Source organism: Nerophis ophidion, linkage group LG06 (assembly GCF_033978795.1).
Source record: "Nerophis ophidion isolate RoL-2023_Sa linkage group LG06, RoL_Noph_v1.0, whole genome shotgun sequence".
NCBI classification, from domain to species: Eukaryota; Metazoa; Chordata; class Actinopteri; order Syngnathiformes; family Syngnathidae; genus Nerophis; species Nerophis ophidion.
Window position 1 is genome coordinate 61,038,853 of NC_084616.1, and position 19,742 is coordinate 61,058,594.

Below are 19,742 nucleotides of genomic sequence, written 5' to 3' on the forward strand. Positions count from 1 at the left end.
AAAGCGCTTTGAGTACCTTGAAGGTAGAAAAGCGCAATACAAGTACAACCCATTTATCATTTTAGTTTGGTTACCATGCCGACTTATAATTTTCACCTGCTTCTGGTGTTATTTAAGCCTGAATTTGCCAGTCAGTCGGCCTGCCGTCATTGCTTGTTTTCATGCGATCCCACAGTTTATGTTGCTCGATTCGTGCCGTGTCCACGAAAGTCTTGTTTATTTCTTGCCACAGTTTCGTGTTTGTTCAAAGCCATAGTTTATGTTTGTTCGTTTCATGCCATAGTTTATGTTTGTTTACCTGATGCTCTGCCAAGATTTATCTAGTTATTAAATATGTTCCTACCTTCAAGCCTTGTCCAGAATAGTCCGTTTGCATCCCAGGAGAACAAACCTTATAGTAAGCTGCGACCCCCCAGTCATGACAGAATGATCATGTCGGCATGGTAACAAAACAAGGAGCGCAAACATGTACTAAAAGTGTCCAAAAACTAACAAAAACTAACAAAAACAGAATCCAGACCACAGATCATGACCAATTTAGGGTTATTTGGACAGTAGGGGAACATATTCTAAGTAACAAAGACTTAATTAGAGTTATTTGGTTAGGGTCAGGGTTAGAGGGTTAGGGTTATAATAAGGCCATGCCGAATAGGCATTAATAAGTACTTAATGACTAGTTAAGAGCCAATATTTTACTAATTTGCATGTTAATCAGCAACTAATTAATGGTGATTATGTTCCCCATACCTAAGTGTTACCATGTTTTTTTTTACTGGTGCACAAAATTACCGTGGATGAACATCACCTTCTTCAAACAACAAAACCAACACAGTGGATAAACTCACAACAAATTACACACTTGCAAATCAGTCAGCTGTTGCCGTATCCTTAATACGCCGATAGGGAGAAGTTTGTATTTACACGATGAGTCGAGTGTGCCTTGACCTCCGCCGAACCCCTGAGGCCGACTAACCGAACCCCTAGGGTTCGATCGAACCCAGGTTAAGAACCACTGCTTTAGCATAATTGCTAGTATAACTAAAGAAGGTGAACGAATGACGAGTGACTGCATCTGAAGTAAACAAGCTACAGCAACACATAAATCATTTACAAAAGAATGTGTAACCGGCAAAAAAGAGCGGACTTGAGGAATGCCTCAACGATGTAAATATTTGCTAATGAGGTTAAAATATAAGGATCTGCCCAATGTGTTTACAGTGATCCAAGTTCCTTTGTACAACAGGAGCACTCTCATGTTTTTAAGCTTTTACTGCAAAAAATGTTTGTGTCAAGTTTTGAACTGATGCCGGTATGGCGTCATTCCCGGGTTGGATACACTCCAAGCCGCCGGTTAAATTTCCCTGTTGTACAGCACATAACTCATTCATGCAGGCCTGTGTGGACTGAGAACCTAATAACTGTGAAAGACAAACTCTATAACGATAGACAGAATTGATACATTACAATTCCCATCACCGTTTCTCCCACTCAAGATAGGATAAGTATGATTATACCTAGTTAGATGCATGTGTTATTTTTTTTATTCTGATTGGTGTTCTAGTCAGGGTGCACAACACATTTATTTTTTCTCTTGCTGGAATTTTGCCTATTGTTCACAATCAATATGAAAGACATGACGACTGATGGATTTTTTTTTTTAATGCATTCTAAATAATAAATACATTCAATCAAAAGTCTGCTTACAATGGTGCCTATAGAGCCCCTAAAAAACATCCAAATATAAATGGGTTGTACTTGTATAGCGCTTTTCTACCGTCAAGGTACTCAAAGTGCTTTGACACTACTTCCACATTTACCCATTCACACACACATTCACACACTGATGGAGGGAGCTGCCATGCAAGGCGCTAACCAGCACCCATAAGGAGCAAGGGTGAAGTGTCTTGCTCAGGACACAACGGACATGACGAGGTTGGTACTAGGTGGGGCTTGAACCAGGGACCCTCGGGTTGCGCACGGCCACTCTGCCACTGCGCCACGCCGTCCCAACATCTCCTTTAAGGTTTTATCTACATGCTGTGTGTATATATGTTATATAGTAATGGGCACATTTATAATAACATTTAATATTTACATATTTTGATAACTCCTCTCTGAGCTGCCACCTTATCGTGGTAGAGGAGTTTGCGTGTCCCAATGATCCTAGGAGCTATGTTGTCCGGGGTCTTTATGCCCCCTGGTAGGGTCTCCCAAGGCAAACAGGTTCTAGGTGAGGGATCAGACAAAGAGCAGCTCGAAGACCTCTATGAAGAAGACAAAACATGGACCCAGATTTCCCTCGCCCGAACGTGGGTCACCGGGGCCCCCCTCTGGAGCCGGGCCCGGAGGTGGGGCACGATGGCGAGTGCCTGGTGGCCGGGCCTGTTCCCATGGGGCCCGGCCAGGCACAGCCCGAAGAGGCAACGTGGGTCACCCCTCCAATGGGCTCACCACCCATAGCAGGGGCCATAGAGGTCGGGTGCAATGTGAGTTGGCTGCGATGGTGGGGGAGGATGCCGGACCGACATGGCAGGCCCAAACGCAATGTGAGGGTCTGCTGGGAACATCTGGCAGAGTCTCTTGTCAGAGAAAGTTTCAATTCCCACCTCCGGAAGAACTGCGAACATGTCACGAGGGAGGTGCTGGACATTGAGTCCGAGTGGACCATGTTCCGCACCTCTATTGTCGAGGCGGCTGATCGGAGCTGTGGCCGCAAGGTGGTTGGTGCCTGTCGGGGCGGCAATCCTAAAACCCCTTGGCGGACACCAGTGGTGAGGGATGCCGTCAAGCTGAAGAAGGAGTCCTATCGGGTCCTTTTGGCTCATAGGACTCCGGAGGCAGTGGACAGGTACCGACAGGCCAAGCGGTGTGCGGTTTCAGCGGTCGCTGAGGCAAAAACTCGGACATGGGAGGAGTTCGGGGAAGCCATGGAAAATGACTTCCGGACAGCTTCGAAGCGATTCTGGACCACCGTCTGCCGCTTCAGGAAGGGGAAGCAGTGCACTATCAACACCGTGTATGGTGCGGATGGTGTTCTGCTGACCTCAACTGCGGATGTTGTGGATAGGTGGAAGGAATACTTCGAAAAGCTCCTCAATCCCACCAACACGTCTTCCTATGAGGAAGCAGTGCCTGGGGAATCTGTGGTGGACTCTCCTATTTCTGGGGCTGAGGTCGCTGAGGTAGTTAAAAAGCTCCTCGGTAGCAAGGCCCCGGGGGTGGACGAGATCCGCCCGGAGTTCCTTAAGGCTCTGGATGCTGTGGGGCTGTCTTGGTTGACAAGACACTGCAGCATCGCTTGGACATCGGGGGCGGTACCTCTGGATTGGCAGACCGGGGTGGTGGTTCCTCTCTTTAAGAAGGGGAACCGGAGGGTGTGTTCCAACTATCGTGGGATCACACTCCTCAGCCTTCCCGGTAAGGTTTATTCAGGTGTACTGGAGAGGAGGCTACGCCGGATAGTCGAACCTCGGATTCAGGAGGAACAGTGTGTTTTTCGTCCTGGTCGTGGAACTGTGGACCAGCTCTATACTCTCGGGTGCATGAGGGTGCATGGGAGTTTGCCCAACCAGTCTACATGTGCTTTGTGGACTTGGAGAAGGCATTCGAACGTGTCCCTCGGGAAGTCCTGTGGGGAGTGCTCAGAGAGTATGGGGTATCGGACAGTCTTATTGTGGCAGTCCGCTCCCTGTATGATCAGTTTCAGAGCTTGGTCCGCATTGCCGGCAGTAAGTCGAACACATTTCCAGTGAGGGTTGGACTCCGCCAAGTCTGTCCTTTGTCACCGATTCTGTTCATAACTTTTATGGACAGAATTTCTAGGCGCAGTCAAGGCGTTGAGGGGTTCCAGTTTGGTGACCGCAGGATTAGGTCTCTGCTTTTTGCAGATTATGTGGTCCTGATGGCTTCATCTGACCGTGATCTTCAGCTCTCACTGGATCGGTTTGCAGCCGAGTGTGAAGCGACCGGAATGAGAATCAGCACCTCCAAGTCCGAGTCCATGGTTCTCGCCCGGATAAGGGTGGAGTGCCATCTCCGGGTTGTGGAGGGGACCCTGCCCCAATTGGAGGAGTTCAAGTCCCTAGGAGTCTTGTTCACGAGTGAGGGAAGAGTGGATCGTGAGATCGACAGGCGGATCAGTGCGGCGTCTTCAGTAATGCGGACGTTGTACCGATCCGTTGTGGTGAAGAAGGAGCTGAACCGGAAGGCAAAGCTCTCAATTTACCGGTCGATCTACGTTCCCATCCTCACCTATGGTCATGAGCTTTGGGTCATGACCGAAAGGATAAGATCACGGGTACAAGCGGCCGAAATTAGTTTCCTCCGCCGTGTGGCGGGGCTCTCCCTTAGAGATAGGGTGAGAAGCTCTGCCATCCGGGAGGCACTCAAAATAAAGCCGCTGCTCCTCCACATCGAGAGGAGCCAGATGAGGTGGTTTGGGCATCTGGTCAGGATGCCACCCATACACCTCCCTAGGGAGGTGTTTAGGGCACGTCCAACCGGTAGGAGGCCACGGGGAAGACCCAGGACACGTTGGGAAGACTATGTCTCCTGGCTGGCCTGGGAACGCCTCTGGATCCCCCGGGAAGAGTTAGACAAAGTGGCTGGGGAAAGGGAAGTCTGGGTTTCCATGCTTAGGCTGTTTTCCCCCTGACCCGACCTCGAATAAGCGGAAGAAGATGGATAGATGGATGGACATTTTGATAATTTTAAGCAAATTCACTTCAAAAACCCATCACAACGTTCCCTTTTTTCCCCTTCATCACTGATTATTTCTTCACTGTAGACTTCATGAGAGCCAACAAATATAATAAAACATCACTTACTGTACTATTAGTCCTTTAAGCTTTCCTTATCTCTACAAAACAACCTCAACAGACAGTAGATTCAAATCAGGGCAAAGTGCACCCGATTGAGAATGTTCGACATCCAGAAGGCCAGTTGAGGAACAAAAACGAAAACTACTCTAGTTTCAGTCTTTTCTGGTTGCAATTCCTTTCTTACCCTGAGGCCACAAATAAGGTGGAAGTGAAAAATGGTCCAAATTGTGTGACAGAAAGAAAGTGAGGACGAGGGATGCAGCATTGAAAAAGTCTAAAAAACAGAGAAGCAAAGAGGGATAGCAGATGGAGAAATGATGTATGGTGATGCTGTTTACTGGCAGAGGGAATTAACAGCAGTACAGTGATGAACGCCTTTTGTTCCCATTGCTCTTTCCTTTCCATCCAACCTTTTTGCGAGCCGCATGTAATCCCTCTTTCGTTCACTCCTATCACATTAAAGAGCCGCAAGGATAGGATAACTCATTATTAATTCATAGTTTCTCCCCACATATGTATTTATAAGGTCTTGAATGCTGGTTAATTCAGTATCTTACAACAAAGTGCAGAAAAAAAACACATTTTATGTGAAAGCTTAAGCTGCTCTGAAGGAAGACCCTAGTCAGCAACTTCAGGAACAGGCGCCTCTTTAGTTTTATTCCATATGGCTGCCCAAGTTTTTCTCCGTGAACATGTGAATTAGTGAGAAAACATTCATTGCAAATTGGATGTCTCGTTCTGAGAACACAATCGTTCAAGTGGAAAGAAATGCGCTTCTCTGACGTGAACACAATAGTTGGCGTAAACAGATTTGGACTGCACGTGTGAAAATGTGCTGCTAAAATAACAATACCATAGCTGCATCTCCAGTATGTATACAAATGCACATACCGCGATTTCATTAAGAATTCATGAGTTTTGCTCCTTTTCTTGCTGGTGTGTTGAGAGCCCATTTGTGTTGGCCACATGCAGTGCTATAACTGGGGTGTGCAGTTTTTACCTTTGTTAACAAAATACCAATGAAATGATTAGTTGAGGATACATACCATGTCTTATATACAACATCTGGTAACGTGTGAGAAATGATAGCCTGTTTAATTATTATTTATCTTTGCTTGTCTGTTTTATCACTCATTCGATTCCACCTGAGTCTCGTCAGCCTGTGCGTGTTTTATGCTTTTTGAAGTCTGACTTTGTCTTACTCTCTTTCCAGGTGGCCTCCTTGTCCTTCCTATGCTAGTTGAGGCAGCTGATGCTTCAGTCCGTAGTTGTCAAATAATCAAAATACAGTGGCACCTCAACTTACTGTAGGATTCCCCCGACTTAACAGTGTTTTTTTATGCTTTAAGTTGCAAGAGGACATTTGACTTACAAACCCCGTTTCCATATGAATTGGGACATTGTGTCGCTATACAAGTACAACCCATTTATTTATCATTTATTTAAATAAATCCTTTTCAACCCGTATTCAATTGAATGCACTACAAAGACAAGATATTTGATGTTCAAACTCATAAACTTATTTTTTTTTTGGAAAATAATAATTAACTTAGAATTTCATTGCTGTAACATGTGCCGAAGTAGTTGGGTAAGGGCATGTTCACCACTGTGTTACATCACCTTTTCTTTTAACAACACTCAATAAACGTTTGGGAACTGAGGAAACTAATTGTTGAAGCTTTGAAAGTGGAATTTTTTCCCATTCTTGTTATATGTGGAACTTCAGTCGTTCAACAGTCCGGGGTCTCCGCTGTCATATTTTACGCTTCATAATGCGCCACACATTTTCTATGGGAGACAGGTTTGGACTGCAGGTGGGCCAGGAATGTACCCACACTCTTTTTTTCCCAAACCACGCTGTTGTAACACGGGCTGAATGTTGCTTGGCATTGTCTTGCTGAAATAAGTAGGGGCGTCCATGAAAAAGACGGCGCTTAGATGGCAACATTTGTTGTTCCAAAACCTCTATGTACCTTTCAGCATTAATGGTGCCTTCACAGATGTGTAAGTTACCCATGCTTTGGGCACTAATACACCCCCATACCATCACACATGCTGGCTTTTGAACTGTGCGTCGATAACAGTCTGGATGGTTCGCTTCCCCTTTGGTCCGGATGACACGATGTCGAATACTTCTAAAAATAATTTGAAATGTGGACTTGTCAGACCACAGAACACTTTTCCACTTTGCATCAGTCCATCTTAGATGATCTCGGGCCCAGAGAAGCCAGCGGTGTTTCTGGATGTTGTTGATAAATGGTTTTCGCTTTGCATAGTAAAGCTTTAATTTGCACTTACAGATGTAACGACCAACTGTATTTAGTGACAGTGGTTTTCTGAAGTGTTCCTGAGCCCATGTGGTGATATCCTATAGAGATTGATGTCAGTTTTTGATACAGTGATCAAGTGATACAGTGTTCATGGTCATTCATTGTTGGTTTCCTGTCATTCCGCTTACGTGGAGTGATTGCTCCAGATTCTCTGAACATTTTGATGATAACATGGACCGTATATGTTGAAACCCCTAAATTTCTTGCAATTACACTTTGAGAAACATTGTTCTTAAACTGTTTGACTATTTGCTCACACAGTTGTGGACCAAGGGGTGTACCTCGCCCCATCCTTTCTTGTGAAAGACTGAGCATTTTTTGGGAAGCTGTTTTTATACCCAATCATGGCACCCACCTGTTCCCAATTAGCCTGCACACCTGTGGGATGTTCCAAATAAGTGTTTGATGAGTATTCCTCAACTTTATCAGTATTTATTGCCACCATTACCAACTTCTTTGTCACATGTTGCTGGCATCAAATTCCAAAGTTAATGATTATTTGCAAAAAATAAAATGTTTATTAGTTTGAACATCAAATATTTTGTCTTTGTAGCATAGTCAACTGAATATGGGTTGAAAAGGATTTGCAAATCATTGTATTCCATTTATATTTACATCTAACACAATTTCCCAACTCATATGCAAATGGGGTTTGTACAAACATCCATCCATCCATTTTCTACCCCTTGTCGCTTTTGGGGTCACGGGGGGTGCTTGAGTCTATCTCAGCTGCATCCGGGCGGAAGGCTGTGTACACCCTGGACAAGTCGCCACCTAATCGAAGGGCCAACACAGATAGACAGACAACATTCACACTCACACACTTGGGTCAATTTAGTGTTGCCAATCAACCTATCACTTACAAGCATCCTTGCCACTAATTAGCGTCACAAATGTCACCTTGAATCCTGTAAGATCCGACCAAAACATCTGGTCTTACTAGATAGCTTATAGCTAGACATCGACATAACTTTGTATTCCAAGCATGGAAGGAAGAAAATGAGTGGGAATGACGGTGCAGAAAATAATTGGATGATTATTTTTTTTTATTCAAAGAAATGATTGAGCAAAAGCATTATAAAGTGTGTCACCAAAACACTGCTAATCTGCAGCATACTGAAGCAGAGTGAGTTTAACGCCGGCCATGAATGCTAAAACAATATTCCAAAAGGTGGACATTTATCCATGAAAATAAAAAAAAGCGGCTTTGGTGTGACGATCTGTCACTTTATTTCTGTTTGTTTTCTTGTTTGGTATTCACTTCCTGTCAGTTCTCTTGTTTTGTTTCCATTTCCTGCTTGTCTCGCCTGCCGTTTTTTCCCTCACCTGCTGTCGATTGGCAGCCGGTTCACACCAGCTGCCAATCAGCATGTTTCTATTTATGCCTGTCTCAAGCGCTCCTCAGTGCCAGAAAGACTGACTTAAAGGGGAACATTATCACAATTTCAGAAAGGTTAAAACCAATAAAAATCAGTTCCCAGTGGCTTATTTTATTTTTAGAAGTTTTTTTTATTTATTTTACCCATCATGGAATATCCCCAAAAAAAGGCTTTAAAGTGCCTGATTTTCGCTATCTGTAAATCCAGCCGTCCATTTTCCTGTGACCTCACATAGTGATGTAAATACAAACAAACATGGCGGATAGAACAGCAAGATATAGCGACATTAGCTCGGATTCAGACTCGGATTTCAGCGGCTTAAGCGATTCAACAGATTACGCATGTATTGAAACAGATGGTTGGAGTGTGGAGGCAGATAGCGAAAACAAAATTGAAGAAGAAACTGAAGCTATTGAGCGAATAGCTATTGAAGCTATTCGGCGATCGCCTTCTAACCAACGATTGCATCTTCTGACGACTGGTGCAACTTAAATCCGTCGATTGGTAAGTGTTTGTTTGGCATTAAATGCGGTTGGAGGGAAAGTCTGGATGCAAATATAGCTACAAATGTACATACAGCGAGCCTAAATAGCATGTTAGCATCGATTAGCTGGCAGTCATGCCGTGACCAAATATGTCTGATTAGCACATAAGTCGATAACATCAACAAAACTCACCTTTGTGATTTTGTTGACTTTATCGTTGGAAATGCATCTGCTTTGAGTGTCGCAGGATATCCACACATCTCTGTCGTAGCATTGCTATCGTCGGTAAATTGTGCAGAACAAGCGAGGGACTTTTGCATCTTTTGACACTGGTGCGACTTCAATCCGTCGATTGGTATATGTTTGTTTGGCATTAAATGTGGGTGGAGGGAAAGGCTGGATGCAAATATAGCTACAAATGAGGCATATTGATGCAATATGTACATACAGACAGCCTAAATAGCATGTTAGCATCGATTAGCATGCCGTGCTAATCGAAGCACACTCCACGAAAGTCAACTTGAATCCGTCCCTGATTGTGTTGTTACACCCTCCGACAACACACCGACGAGGCATGATGTCTCCAAGGTACGGAAAACAGTCGAAAAAACGGAAAATAACAGAGCTGATTTGACTCGGTGTGTGTAATGTGTTTAAGAAAATGGCGGATTGCTTCCCATTGTAACGTCACGGGTGAAAGGTCATTGATCCGACAGCGAACAATTGAAAGGCGTTTAAATCGCCAAATTCACCCTTTTAGGGTTCGGAAATCGGTTAAAAAAACATATGGCTTTTTTCTGCAACATCAAGGTATATATTGACGCTTACATAGGTCTGGTGATAATGTTCCCCTTTAATGTTGTTGAACATTTACAGGCAAGACAGCTTCATTTTCTGTTTTGAGTATAATAAACTAATTTTACCTGCTCTCCATTCTCCTGGTTCCTGCATCTTGGGGTCGCTACTACTGCAGCCATGCGAGTTCTTCACATAAAAAATTAAGCAGGTGTGGACCGGCTGCCAATCAACAGCAGGTGAGGGGAAAAACACAGCGCTTGGCGGGACAAGCAGGAAGTGGAAACAAAAGAAGAGCACTGGCAGGAAGTGAATACAAAACGAGGAAACAAGCAGAAATGAAGTGACAGATCGTCACATTTGGTGGAGAAGCAGCTAGAAATAGATACTGTAGAAGTCCGTTCTACACAGTAAAATCTGTACAATATTGTTAAATTACTTCATAAAACTACTGTAATTGTTCGAATTATGTTCTATTATATTATTGTACGATACTTCTTAATTAAAAGTGTTTTTTCATTTTTAAAAGGCATGTTAATATTGCGTAGTTTTTTGGGGGACAAAAACCGACTGAATTGATTGGAATTATTTTTTATGGGAGACCTTGATTTGAGTTAAGAGTTCCGCCACAAAACCAATTAAGCTTGTAAGATGAGATACTACTTTAGGGAGTTTTGAGGGGCTTTTTAGATAGTTTTTGCCAATGTAAAAGAGGAGAAACCACGCAATGTTTCTTCCTAGTGACACACAAAAAGGTTCTATGAAGCTTTGTGTCCATTGCAGTTCCTAAAACGATGTTCAGTTCTTGCACACATTAGGACAAGCATCATTCAGGTTTTAAATGGAGGATGAATAAACAATCTGGGTGGATATCGTCTGTTGGTATTACAAATAAACCGTACAATAAACCACTGGTTCTCAAATGGGGGTAAGCGTACCCCTGGGGGTACCTGAAGGTATGCCAAGGTGTACATGAGATTTATTTTGAATATTATAAAAAATAGCAACAATTCAAAAATCCTTCAGAAATATATTTATTGAATAATGCTTCAACAAAATATGAATGTAAGTTCATAAACTGTGAAAAGAAATGCAACAATGCAATATTCAGTGTTGACAGCCACATTTTTTGTGGACATGTTCCATAAATATTGATGTTAAAGATTTTTTTTTTTGTGAAGAAATGTTTAAAATGAAGTTCATGAATCCAGATGGATCTCTATTACAATCCCCAAAGAGGGCACTTTAAGTTGATGATTACTTCTATGTGTAGACATCTTTATATATAATTGAATCACTTGTTTATATTTCAACAAGTTTTTAGTTATTTTTATATCTTTTTTTCCAAATAGTTCAAGAAAGACCACTACAATTGAGCAATATTGTACTGTTATAGAATTTAATAAATCAGAAACTGATTACATAGTGCTGTATTTTACTTCTTTATCTCTTTTTTTCAACCAAAAGTGCTTTGCTCTGATTAGGGGGCACTTGAATTAAAAAAATATTTACAGGGGGTACATCACTGAAAAAAGGTTGAGAACCACTGCAATAAACCATGTCCCAAACCACAGTCTTTTTCTGAAGGAACCCTCTTAACATCAGCACGTTTTTTACTGTTTGAGGTTCGGCCATGTTCTTTCTCATATATGTCCTCTTCTCTCTCAATCTTTTTGTCTGATCCCTTTTTCTCCCATCTACATAATTTTTAGCTCCATGGGTTGCTTTTGAGTTTATCACGTCTTTTATTTTGCTCCCTAAAGGGGTTTAGGAGATGGTGTGGCGAAGTTGGGAGAGTGGCCGTGCCAGCAACCTAATGGTTCCTGGTTCAATCCCCACCTTCTACCAACCTAGTCACGTCCTTTGTGTCCTTGAGAAAGACACTTCACCCTTGCTCCTGATGGGTCGTGGTTAGCACCTTGCATGGCACCTCCCACCATCAGTGTGTGAATGGGTGAATGTGGAAATAGTGACAAAGCACTTTGAGTACCTTGAAGGTACAAGTATAACCCATTTACCATTTTCCCAAGGCTGATTCTGCCTATTTTGTTGAATCCCTGTCTACCAGTTACATTTTTTGGACCACTGTAGTGTTTGTGATTGATTGATTGATTGATACTTTTATTAGTAGATTGCACAGTTCAGTACATATTCCGTACAATTGACCACTAAATGGTAACACCCGAATAAGTTTTTCAACTTGTTTAAGTCGGGGTCCACGTTAATCAATTCATGGTACAAATATATACTATCAGCATAATTCAGTCATCACACAGGTTAATCATCATAGTTTATACATTGAATTATTTACATTATTTACATTATTTCCGGGGGGTGGGATAAGGAGCTTTGGTTGATATCAGTACTTCAGTCATCAACAATTGCATCAACAAAGAAATTTGGACGTTGAAACAGTGTAGGTCTTATTTAGTAGGATATGTACAGCGAGCAGAGACCATAGTGAGTTCAGATAGCAAAAGATCAAGTATATACATTAGAAATACATTCGATTATTTACATTAGGTTGTTTGTAATCCGGGGAGATGGGATGTGAATGCCCTTAAAGAGGCTGCTGATTTTTTTTAATCATTTACATTATTGTTTTGTTGTTGTAAATATCAAATTAGGTCAGTTTAAGATAAACATCTTGGTGTAAGCAAATTAGCAGTTGATTATGGGCCAAGGGGCTCAGCTGGAAGAGATGGGTCGCAGATGAGATACAAGACCGAAAAGGCAGAACATGAACATGACACGAGGAACCTCCGGCACCAAACTCAGTTAAGGGAAACATATGCTGATCTTGCAGTTTATCCTGAAGCAGACGCTTATGTAACATAGGTGGTATGTGTGTGAAAACAAGCAAGCTGTTTGTCGACTTATTTGGCTGCCTAACTGCTACTTTTTGGATTTTACACCCAAACTCTGTAAGTGTTTTTTTATGAACCAAATCCTTGACAACAGGTTTATGAATGCACAGAGAATAGAGCGCCGTGTTTCATAGGGCATCAATAAGTCAATGCTCCTCTAAGTCTGCTGCAACCACCATTAGCCACGACCCGGTCTACTTTGAGTCTAACAGCTCAGGTCTCTGTTCTCATCAGCATCTCAAAAGAAAACCTGACCATTCCCATACACAGAAATCAAAGGACACGTGTTATCGTTTTTGTGCCGCATTACACTATAATGAGATATTGATGTCGATACTGCACCCATACAAGGCTGGTGTTAGGTCTCTTATTGATCAAATGATAAATCTGTTCAAACTGTTATTTATCTGCTTGGCAAAGACCAGATATGCGGCACAGTCCTGGTCCTGTACTGACTAATCTCATTTTAAACGTTTATGTTTTCTAGTCTTCAGGTGTATAGGGTTTCTATACTTTTGAAAAAAACCTCCACATTGCAGTCAGGTGTTAAAAGTTAAAGTTAAAATACCAATGATTGTAATTTCGCCACACACTAGGTGTGGCGAAATTATTCTCTGCGTTTGACCCATCACCCTTGATCACCCCCCTGGGAGGTGAGGGGAGCAGTGGGCAGCAGCGGTGCCACGCCCGGGAATCATTTTTGGTGATTTAACCCCCAATTCTAACCCTTGATGCTGAGTGCCAATGGGTCCCATTTTTATAGTCTTTGGTATGACTCGGCCGGGGTTTGAACTCACAACCTACCGATGTCAGGGCGGACAATCTAACCACTAGGCCACTGATTAGGTTGTATGTATGTGACACCAGCAATGTTACTGGCACCATCGATGATTCCATGTTTCCTTGTGTCTTTCATTACATAGTAAATTGACTCACTTTGAACCTCACTTCAAACGGTTGCTTATCGGGGATTAATGATTTGATAACGGTTTACCAGCAGATAAATTATAACCGGCAAATAAAACAACATAAAACAAACAAAACAAAAAGAGTCCAGTGGAGTTACCACTTGGCAAGAGAGCTGTTGAAATGATGTACTGTATTTAAGGAAAATTCACATATGAATAGATGACCATGAAACATCATCAGTCAGAGTTTTCTCATCCAGAAAGATACATAGATTGAAGCGGTGATTGAGAAGGAAGCAAATAAAAAGCATTGGAAAAAAAAGTCCTTTTCACCAAACATCATTGAAATGTCAATTTTTCTGCAGATAACCTGCTAATAAACACCCATCTGAAATACATTTTACGGATCCAAATCATTAAACGGTTGATGCACCTACCAGACATTTTATCAAGTACACCCACACACTGTTAACAGATCTGATTTGAGAACTCAATAAAAAATGCCATTGGAAAATAATATTTCCAAGCCTTAACTGTTTTTATCATTAGAGATATATTAATTGAACACAGTGTGTATTAATTAGCTGTAGTATGCAGTGGTGTATAACTGTATTACATCATGTTGAGATATGTTTCCAGTAGACACACGACAATGTGCAACATACTCCACTTGCACATACCTTTTGCCAACCTTCTTGAAAGTTACAAAACATAATTGCTATATTTCCTCAGTGTAATCATAATTAGTAATCAATGAGCAATTACTGTGGAAGAAAAACACTCTTTAGTCTTTGGCTGTCTTATCGCATCTTCAATTCAGTCAACGTGAACAAGGAGGGCGTTAAATGCATGGTGTAGAGATTTGATTGCTTACACACTTGTCATACGTACTTCAGCGCTACTCTGTGATACTTTCATTCTGACCTTGTGCAATGAAAATAATGTTATGTTGTTGGTATATTGTGTTGATCATATCACAATGTGCAGTAATACATTGCATTTTATGTGTACTTTGTGCATGTCTGTGTTATGCTGGAAATGCTGACTACAAGTTTTGCTCGAATTGCATCTCTCAGCTGATCTTTTTTGCAAAAAAATCTATACTGTAATGTCTGTTTTTCTTTCATATTTTTAATTTTGGCTTAATTTCTAATGAATGTGTTCATTTTCTCTATTCTTTTTTTTTCTCTCTCTTTTTTCTGATCAATGTCAGAGCTTGGTCCGCATTGCTGGCAGTAAGTCAGACACATTTCCAGTGAGGGTTGGACTCCGCCAAGGCTGTCCTTTGTCACCGATTCTGTTCATAACTTTTATGGACAGAATTTCTAGGCGCAGTCAGGGCGTTGAGGGGTTCCGGTTTGGTGGCCGAGGGATTAGGTCTCTGCTTTTTGCAGATGATGTGGTCCTGATGGCTTCATCTGGCCGGGATCTTCAGCTCTCACTGGATGGGTTCGCAGCCGAGTGTGAAGGGACCGGAATGAGAATCAGCACCTCCAAGTCCGAGTCCATGGTTCTCGCCCAGAAAAGGGTAGAGTACCATCTCCGGGTTGGGGAGGAGACCCTGCCCCAAGTGGAGGAGTTCAAGTACCTAGGAGTCTTGTTCACGAGTGGGGGAAGAGTGGATCGTGAGATCGACAGGCGGATCGGTGCGGCGTCTTCAGTAATGCGGACGTTGTACCGATCCGTTGTGGTGAAGAAGGAGCTGAGCCGGAAGGCAAAGCTCTCAATTTACCGGTCGATCTACGTTCCCATCCTCATCTATGGTCATGACCGAAAGGATAAGATCATGGGTACAAGCGGCCGAAATGAGTTTCCTCCGCTGGGTGTCGGGGCTCTCCCTTAGAGATAGGGTGAGAAGCTCTGCCATTCAAGAGGAACTCAAAGTAAAGCCACTGCTCCTCCACATCGAGAGGAGCCAGATGAGGTGGCTCGGGCATCTGGTCAGGATGCCACCCGAACGCCTCCCAAGGGAGGTATTTAGGGCACGTCCAACCGGTAGGAGGCCACTGGGAAGACTATGTCTCCCGGCTGGCCTGGGAACGCCTTCGGGATCCCCCGGGAAGAGTTAGACGAAGTGGCTGGGGAGAGGGAAGTCTGGGCTTCCCTGCTTATGCTGCTGCCCCCGCGACCCGACCTCGGATAAGCGGAAGAAGATGGATGGATGGTGTTCATTTTATGTTTGCAACCTGTACAGTTTGCTGCCGTAACACTGTACATTTCCTTTTTTTGGTGGAAAAATATCTCTCCTTATCTTATGTCTGTGATTGGCTAAACTTGTGGTGAATGGACGGAAATGCAAGGTCACACATCATTTTCTGGGTTTGTTTGGTTGACCACAGATGGGTACTGAAACATTTAAATTTTAATGGTAGTCACCGGATCAAAAAAAATAACAAAGTATTGAGGGTGATTTTCTGCAAGTAATTTCCTGAAATGTAGTGTCTCAACAGAGGCACACAGAGTCTGACACTTTTTCAAAAACCTTATTGCTGACCTTAAGATGCCAACAGCAATCCCCAGGCCCTACACCGCACATGCATTTACCCTACAATGTCACCACAAAGCAACCTAACCTTTATGCAAAAATTATGGTCATTGTGAGCAAAGTGCATTCAGAAACGATAAACATCAAAATTCTGGCTCAAGCAGTCCGTTTTTTTGCATGTTCTCTATGTTCTCTATTGCTGCTGATTGTGCTATGATAATAATGGAAATTTCTTTTTGAATGTGTTACTTAGTTATCATTAATGTATATTATTGAAGTATTTCAGTCATTATTCTGTTCAACTTGCATGTCACAAATGGGATTGCAACGGGAAATTGATGAAGTCGACTAATGCGAGTAGGAAAAAGCTGTGATTTATATTCTGTTGCTTCGAATAAGAGTTTAATGAGTGTGACTAAAAAAAAAACCAATAGGGGACTGAAAGTTTAAATGCGCAGTCATAGTGTAGTTTTCCCACAGCCGCTGAACTGAGAGGGGTGGTGTGTGTGTGCCATTATTTGTATGGTGGCAAACATAAACTATATCAGCATTTTTCTTTTTTGTACTAAAACACGTGTTAAAACACAATTTCAATGTTGAAAATGTGCATTTATTAGTAGTTATTTGAAAAATGATGGCAAGCTGAAAAATTGTTGTCATTTTAACTGTTTTCCCTAAAATTTCAAATGTACCAATTTGGCACAAGTATCAGAATGAATGTGACTGCAGGTTATAACCTGAGTTGCATTTTCCCAAGCAAAAAATAAATAAAGAAATAAAAAGATGGGTTTTAGTGGCTCATACACATGACATAATACACAACTTGAAGCTCCTTTGATTGCTTTGCGTACATGCTCTGTTTTTGCTTTGGTTGTGTTGTGAAAGCCTTTTGTCCTTTAGGCTGAAGCCTTTCTCCAAACTCCATATCAAACTCTAAATTAAGTCTCTGGAGATGACTTCAAACAGAAAAAAAAACAGGTTGCCTACAGTGGCTACATAAAATGAATGAGTGAGTGAGTGATGCACCTGCTGCTATGCTTTGAAATAAATAGGTGAACATCCACATTCTTCCATCCTTTACGCTGCTTTTTCACCTTTTTCACTCTAGCTTGTAAATGCAGTATTTTCTCCAGATTGTCACATGACAAATATCTTGCAAAAAATAATAATAAAGAAATGTAATATATATGTTCAATGGCTGAACATCTTAAAATAAATCATGTATACCACTGATGCTTTTAATGCACATATACTTTATCAAATAGATTAACTCTGCACTCTGCAGTCCCCTCCCTCTCTCCTTCTCTGCTATCTGAGCTGGCTCTACTTGCAGTTCTTTCAAATATGCATTTAAAACCTCCCAGCATCTGCCTTGGTTCAACTCAAGCCTTCAGTCAACAGATCTCAGGAAAGAACCAACAAAAGCACTCGGTTGTTGTGGGCCTTTGGGGGAAAAGTGCAAAGAGCCACAGCAATTTTGTTTCACACAATTAAATGCACGATCAAATAATTCTAATAATAAAATGTCTATCTTTTGCATGACGCGAAACAACATGCAAATCAACAGGTGCGTCAAAGGGAAGACGAGTTTAACACCTTTTTCGTAACTTTCTTTTTGTCCGTCACCATGACGCACAGTAGGATGCGCGATCCGTGATTATCCGCATCATCAGGAGAAAGACGCCTTTAATCATTCATCATTCAATCGGCATCTTTAACCGTGCATAAAACACCGGTGGGTTCCTACCTGAAGTTGTTACCTCTGAAGAAGTGTGGGTGCGTTTGCAGCAAAACTATCCAAAAACAGAAAGTGTGTCAGAGAGCAAGTGCAGCTCCTGCTGTAGCACAACCGTCTGTGCTTTGGTGAGAATTACTTTGCTTGTTTCTGCCTGAGCCCTCCCTTCTCCACTCACCCACTCTCACTCACTCACCCATGAGAATATATAATCTTTCATCGCTCTCTCTCTCTCTCTCTCTCTCTGAATCATGTAAGATCGCTATTAGAAGCTGATTGAAGCCCAAAATGATCCAAATGTGTGAGTATGTCCCTACTCCACCCACTCCAAAACTCGCATGTTTTGTCCGTCAGTGTGTGCACATCGGCGTTCCAGGATTAAAGTGTGGGATTATGCTTTAAACGTTCATCATTTCATCGAGTGGACAATGACATCAGTGCTTGGCGAACAAGCAGACGCGTTGATGTGGGCAGGAATTGAGAGAGAGCGCACGAGGGAATGGAGAAAAAAGAAAAAATGAAAACCTTTCACCTCTGTGATTGATCCGTGTGAATATAATGCATCATGCGGAACCTCATGGCCCGCTGGGTGTTGGAAGGGGTCACTGGGGTGACATACAGTATTTCCCACTTGCAAATAGAACGGCTCAATGTAGTGTATGTGAATGTGTAAACATTGCCAAGTTGGTGTGCCTACTGACAGATGGCTACTGTAATGACGCAGGAACTAACTCCTGGGTTCAGGCGTGTGCGTGTATAGTACATGGACATTGTAGGATTCTGTGCAAAAAAAAGAGCAGCACTTCTTTCTTTTTAAGACAGTTTGGCTACGTTCACACTGCAGGTCGATTCAGATTTAGTTTGGCCAATTGTTTGTACTTCGACATGTGACTTCTTCCCGGAAGTAAAAACCAGTGGTGGTCAATGAAGCTAAGAGAGCGTACAAATTATCTGAATACAAAAGAGGCTTAAATATTCTTGCAAAACGCAGATACGAGCAAAAAATCCAACTACGCAATGGAATTGATCCCTATTGTCAGGCCTATGGATCATGTTTTGTTTTTGTCATGTTTGGTCATGTTATGTTTTGTTTTTTGGACACTCAGTTCTGTTTTTGCACCTCCTGGTTTGTTCTCGTCCCCATGCCAACTCACTGATTTTCACCTTGCCCTCAAGTTACGCCCCTGTCCTCAGCCCTCACACCTGTTAGTAATGATCACAGTTATTATTTAAGCCAGGGTTACCAGGTAGTCGGCCTGGCAACTTCCCAAATGACCCATCTACCTTCATGCCTATTTTGTCCATGCCACGTGAGTTTTTGGTTTGTTATTCATGCCACAGCGCAAGTGTTTTTGTTTCACGTTTATAGTTTATATCCTTTGTTCTAGTCATTTGTTTTTGTAGCCAAGTATTTGTTCTCCGCCATTGTGCGCGCCCTTTGTTTGCCTTTTTGTAGTTTGTTTGTGTTAGTTCTAATGAATCAAGATGTTCTTACATTCACGTCTGGCTCGTCCTAAATATCCTCTGCGTCGAAGAAACAAGGAAAGTCCAAGTCCATGCTTGACAGAAGTTGCCAGCAAAGAAAGTGTCTTCGCAGGAAATTTGGACGAGGTATTCCTTTCCGACCAGGACAAGCAAAAGATCCTCCTGAAGCTCAAAGCGGACGCTCAGCCATGGGAGTGCGAGGACGAAGCGGAGCTATCAGAAGAGGATCTCCCTCCCAACGCTATGGTGGCATGGGGGCAACTTCTGGCTAAGATGACAGACGCAGAAGACCGCTTCTGCCCCCACGCGCAAGCCACCCAGAGGTCGTCCTCAGCACTTTGCCCGTCGCGCGGTGAGGTCACAGCACCTGGGACGCGAGGGCTCCGGCGGTGGCCTGGCGCAGCGCATGAGCATGCGCATTCCCCCAGAGTCGACTACCAGGCTCTTCCCGTA

The 19,742-nt window shown here is 42.7% G+C and overlaps 1 protein-coding gene across 2 annotated transcripts in view; it reads right to left on the reverse strand.

Moving 5' to 3' along the window:
- Positions 1-18,103, reverse strand: part of camkvl (CaM kinase-like vesicle-associated, like) — a 115,504-nt gene extending 97,401 nt beyond the window's left edge. Inside the window, exon 1 of one of the 2 annotated variants that reach the window (XM_061904473.1) lies at positions 17,817-18,089. The gene's annotated coding sequence lies outside the window, so the exon portion shown is untranslated. Of the gene's footprint in view, positions 1-17,816 lie in introns of both variants that reach the window. The other variant, XM_061904474.1, reaches the window with a different exon arrangement.
- Positions 18,104-19,742: the final 1,639 nt, after the last annotated feature.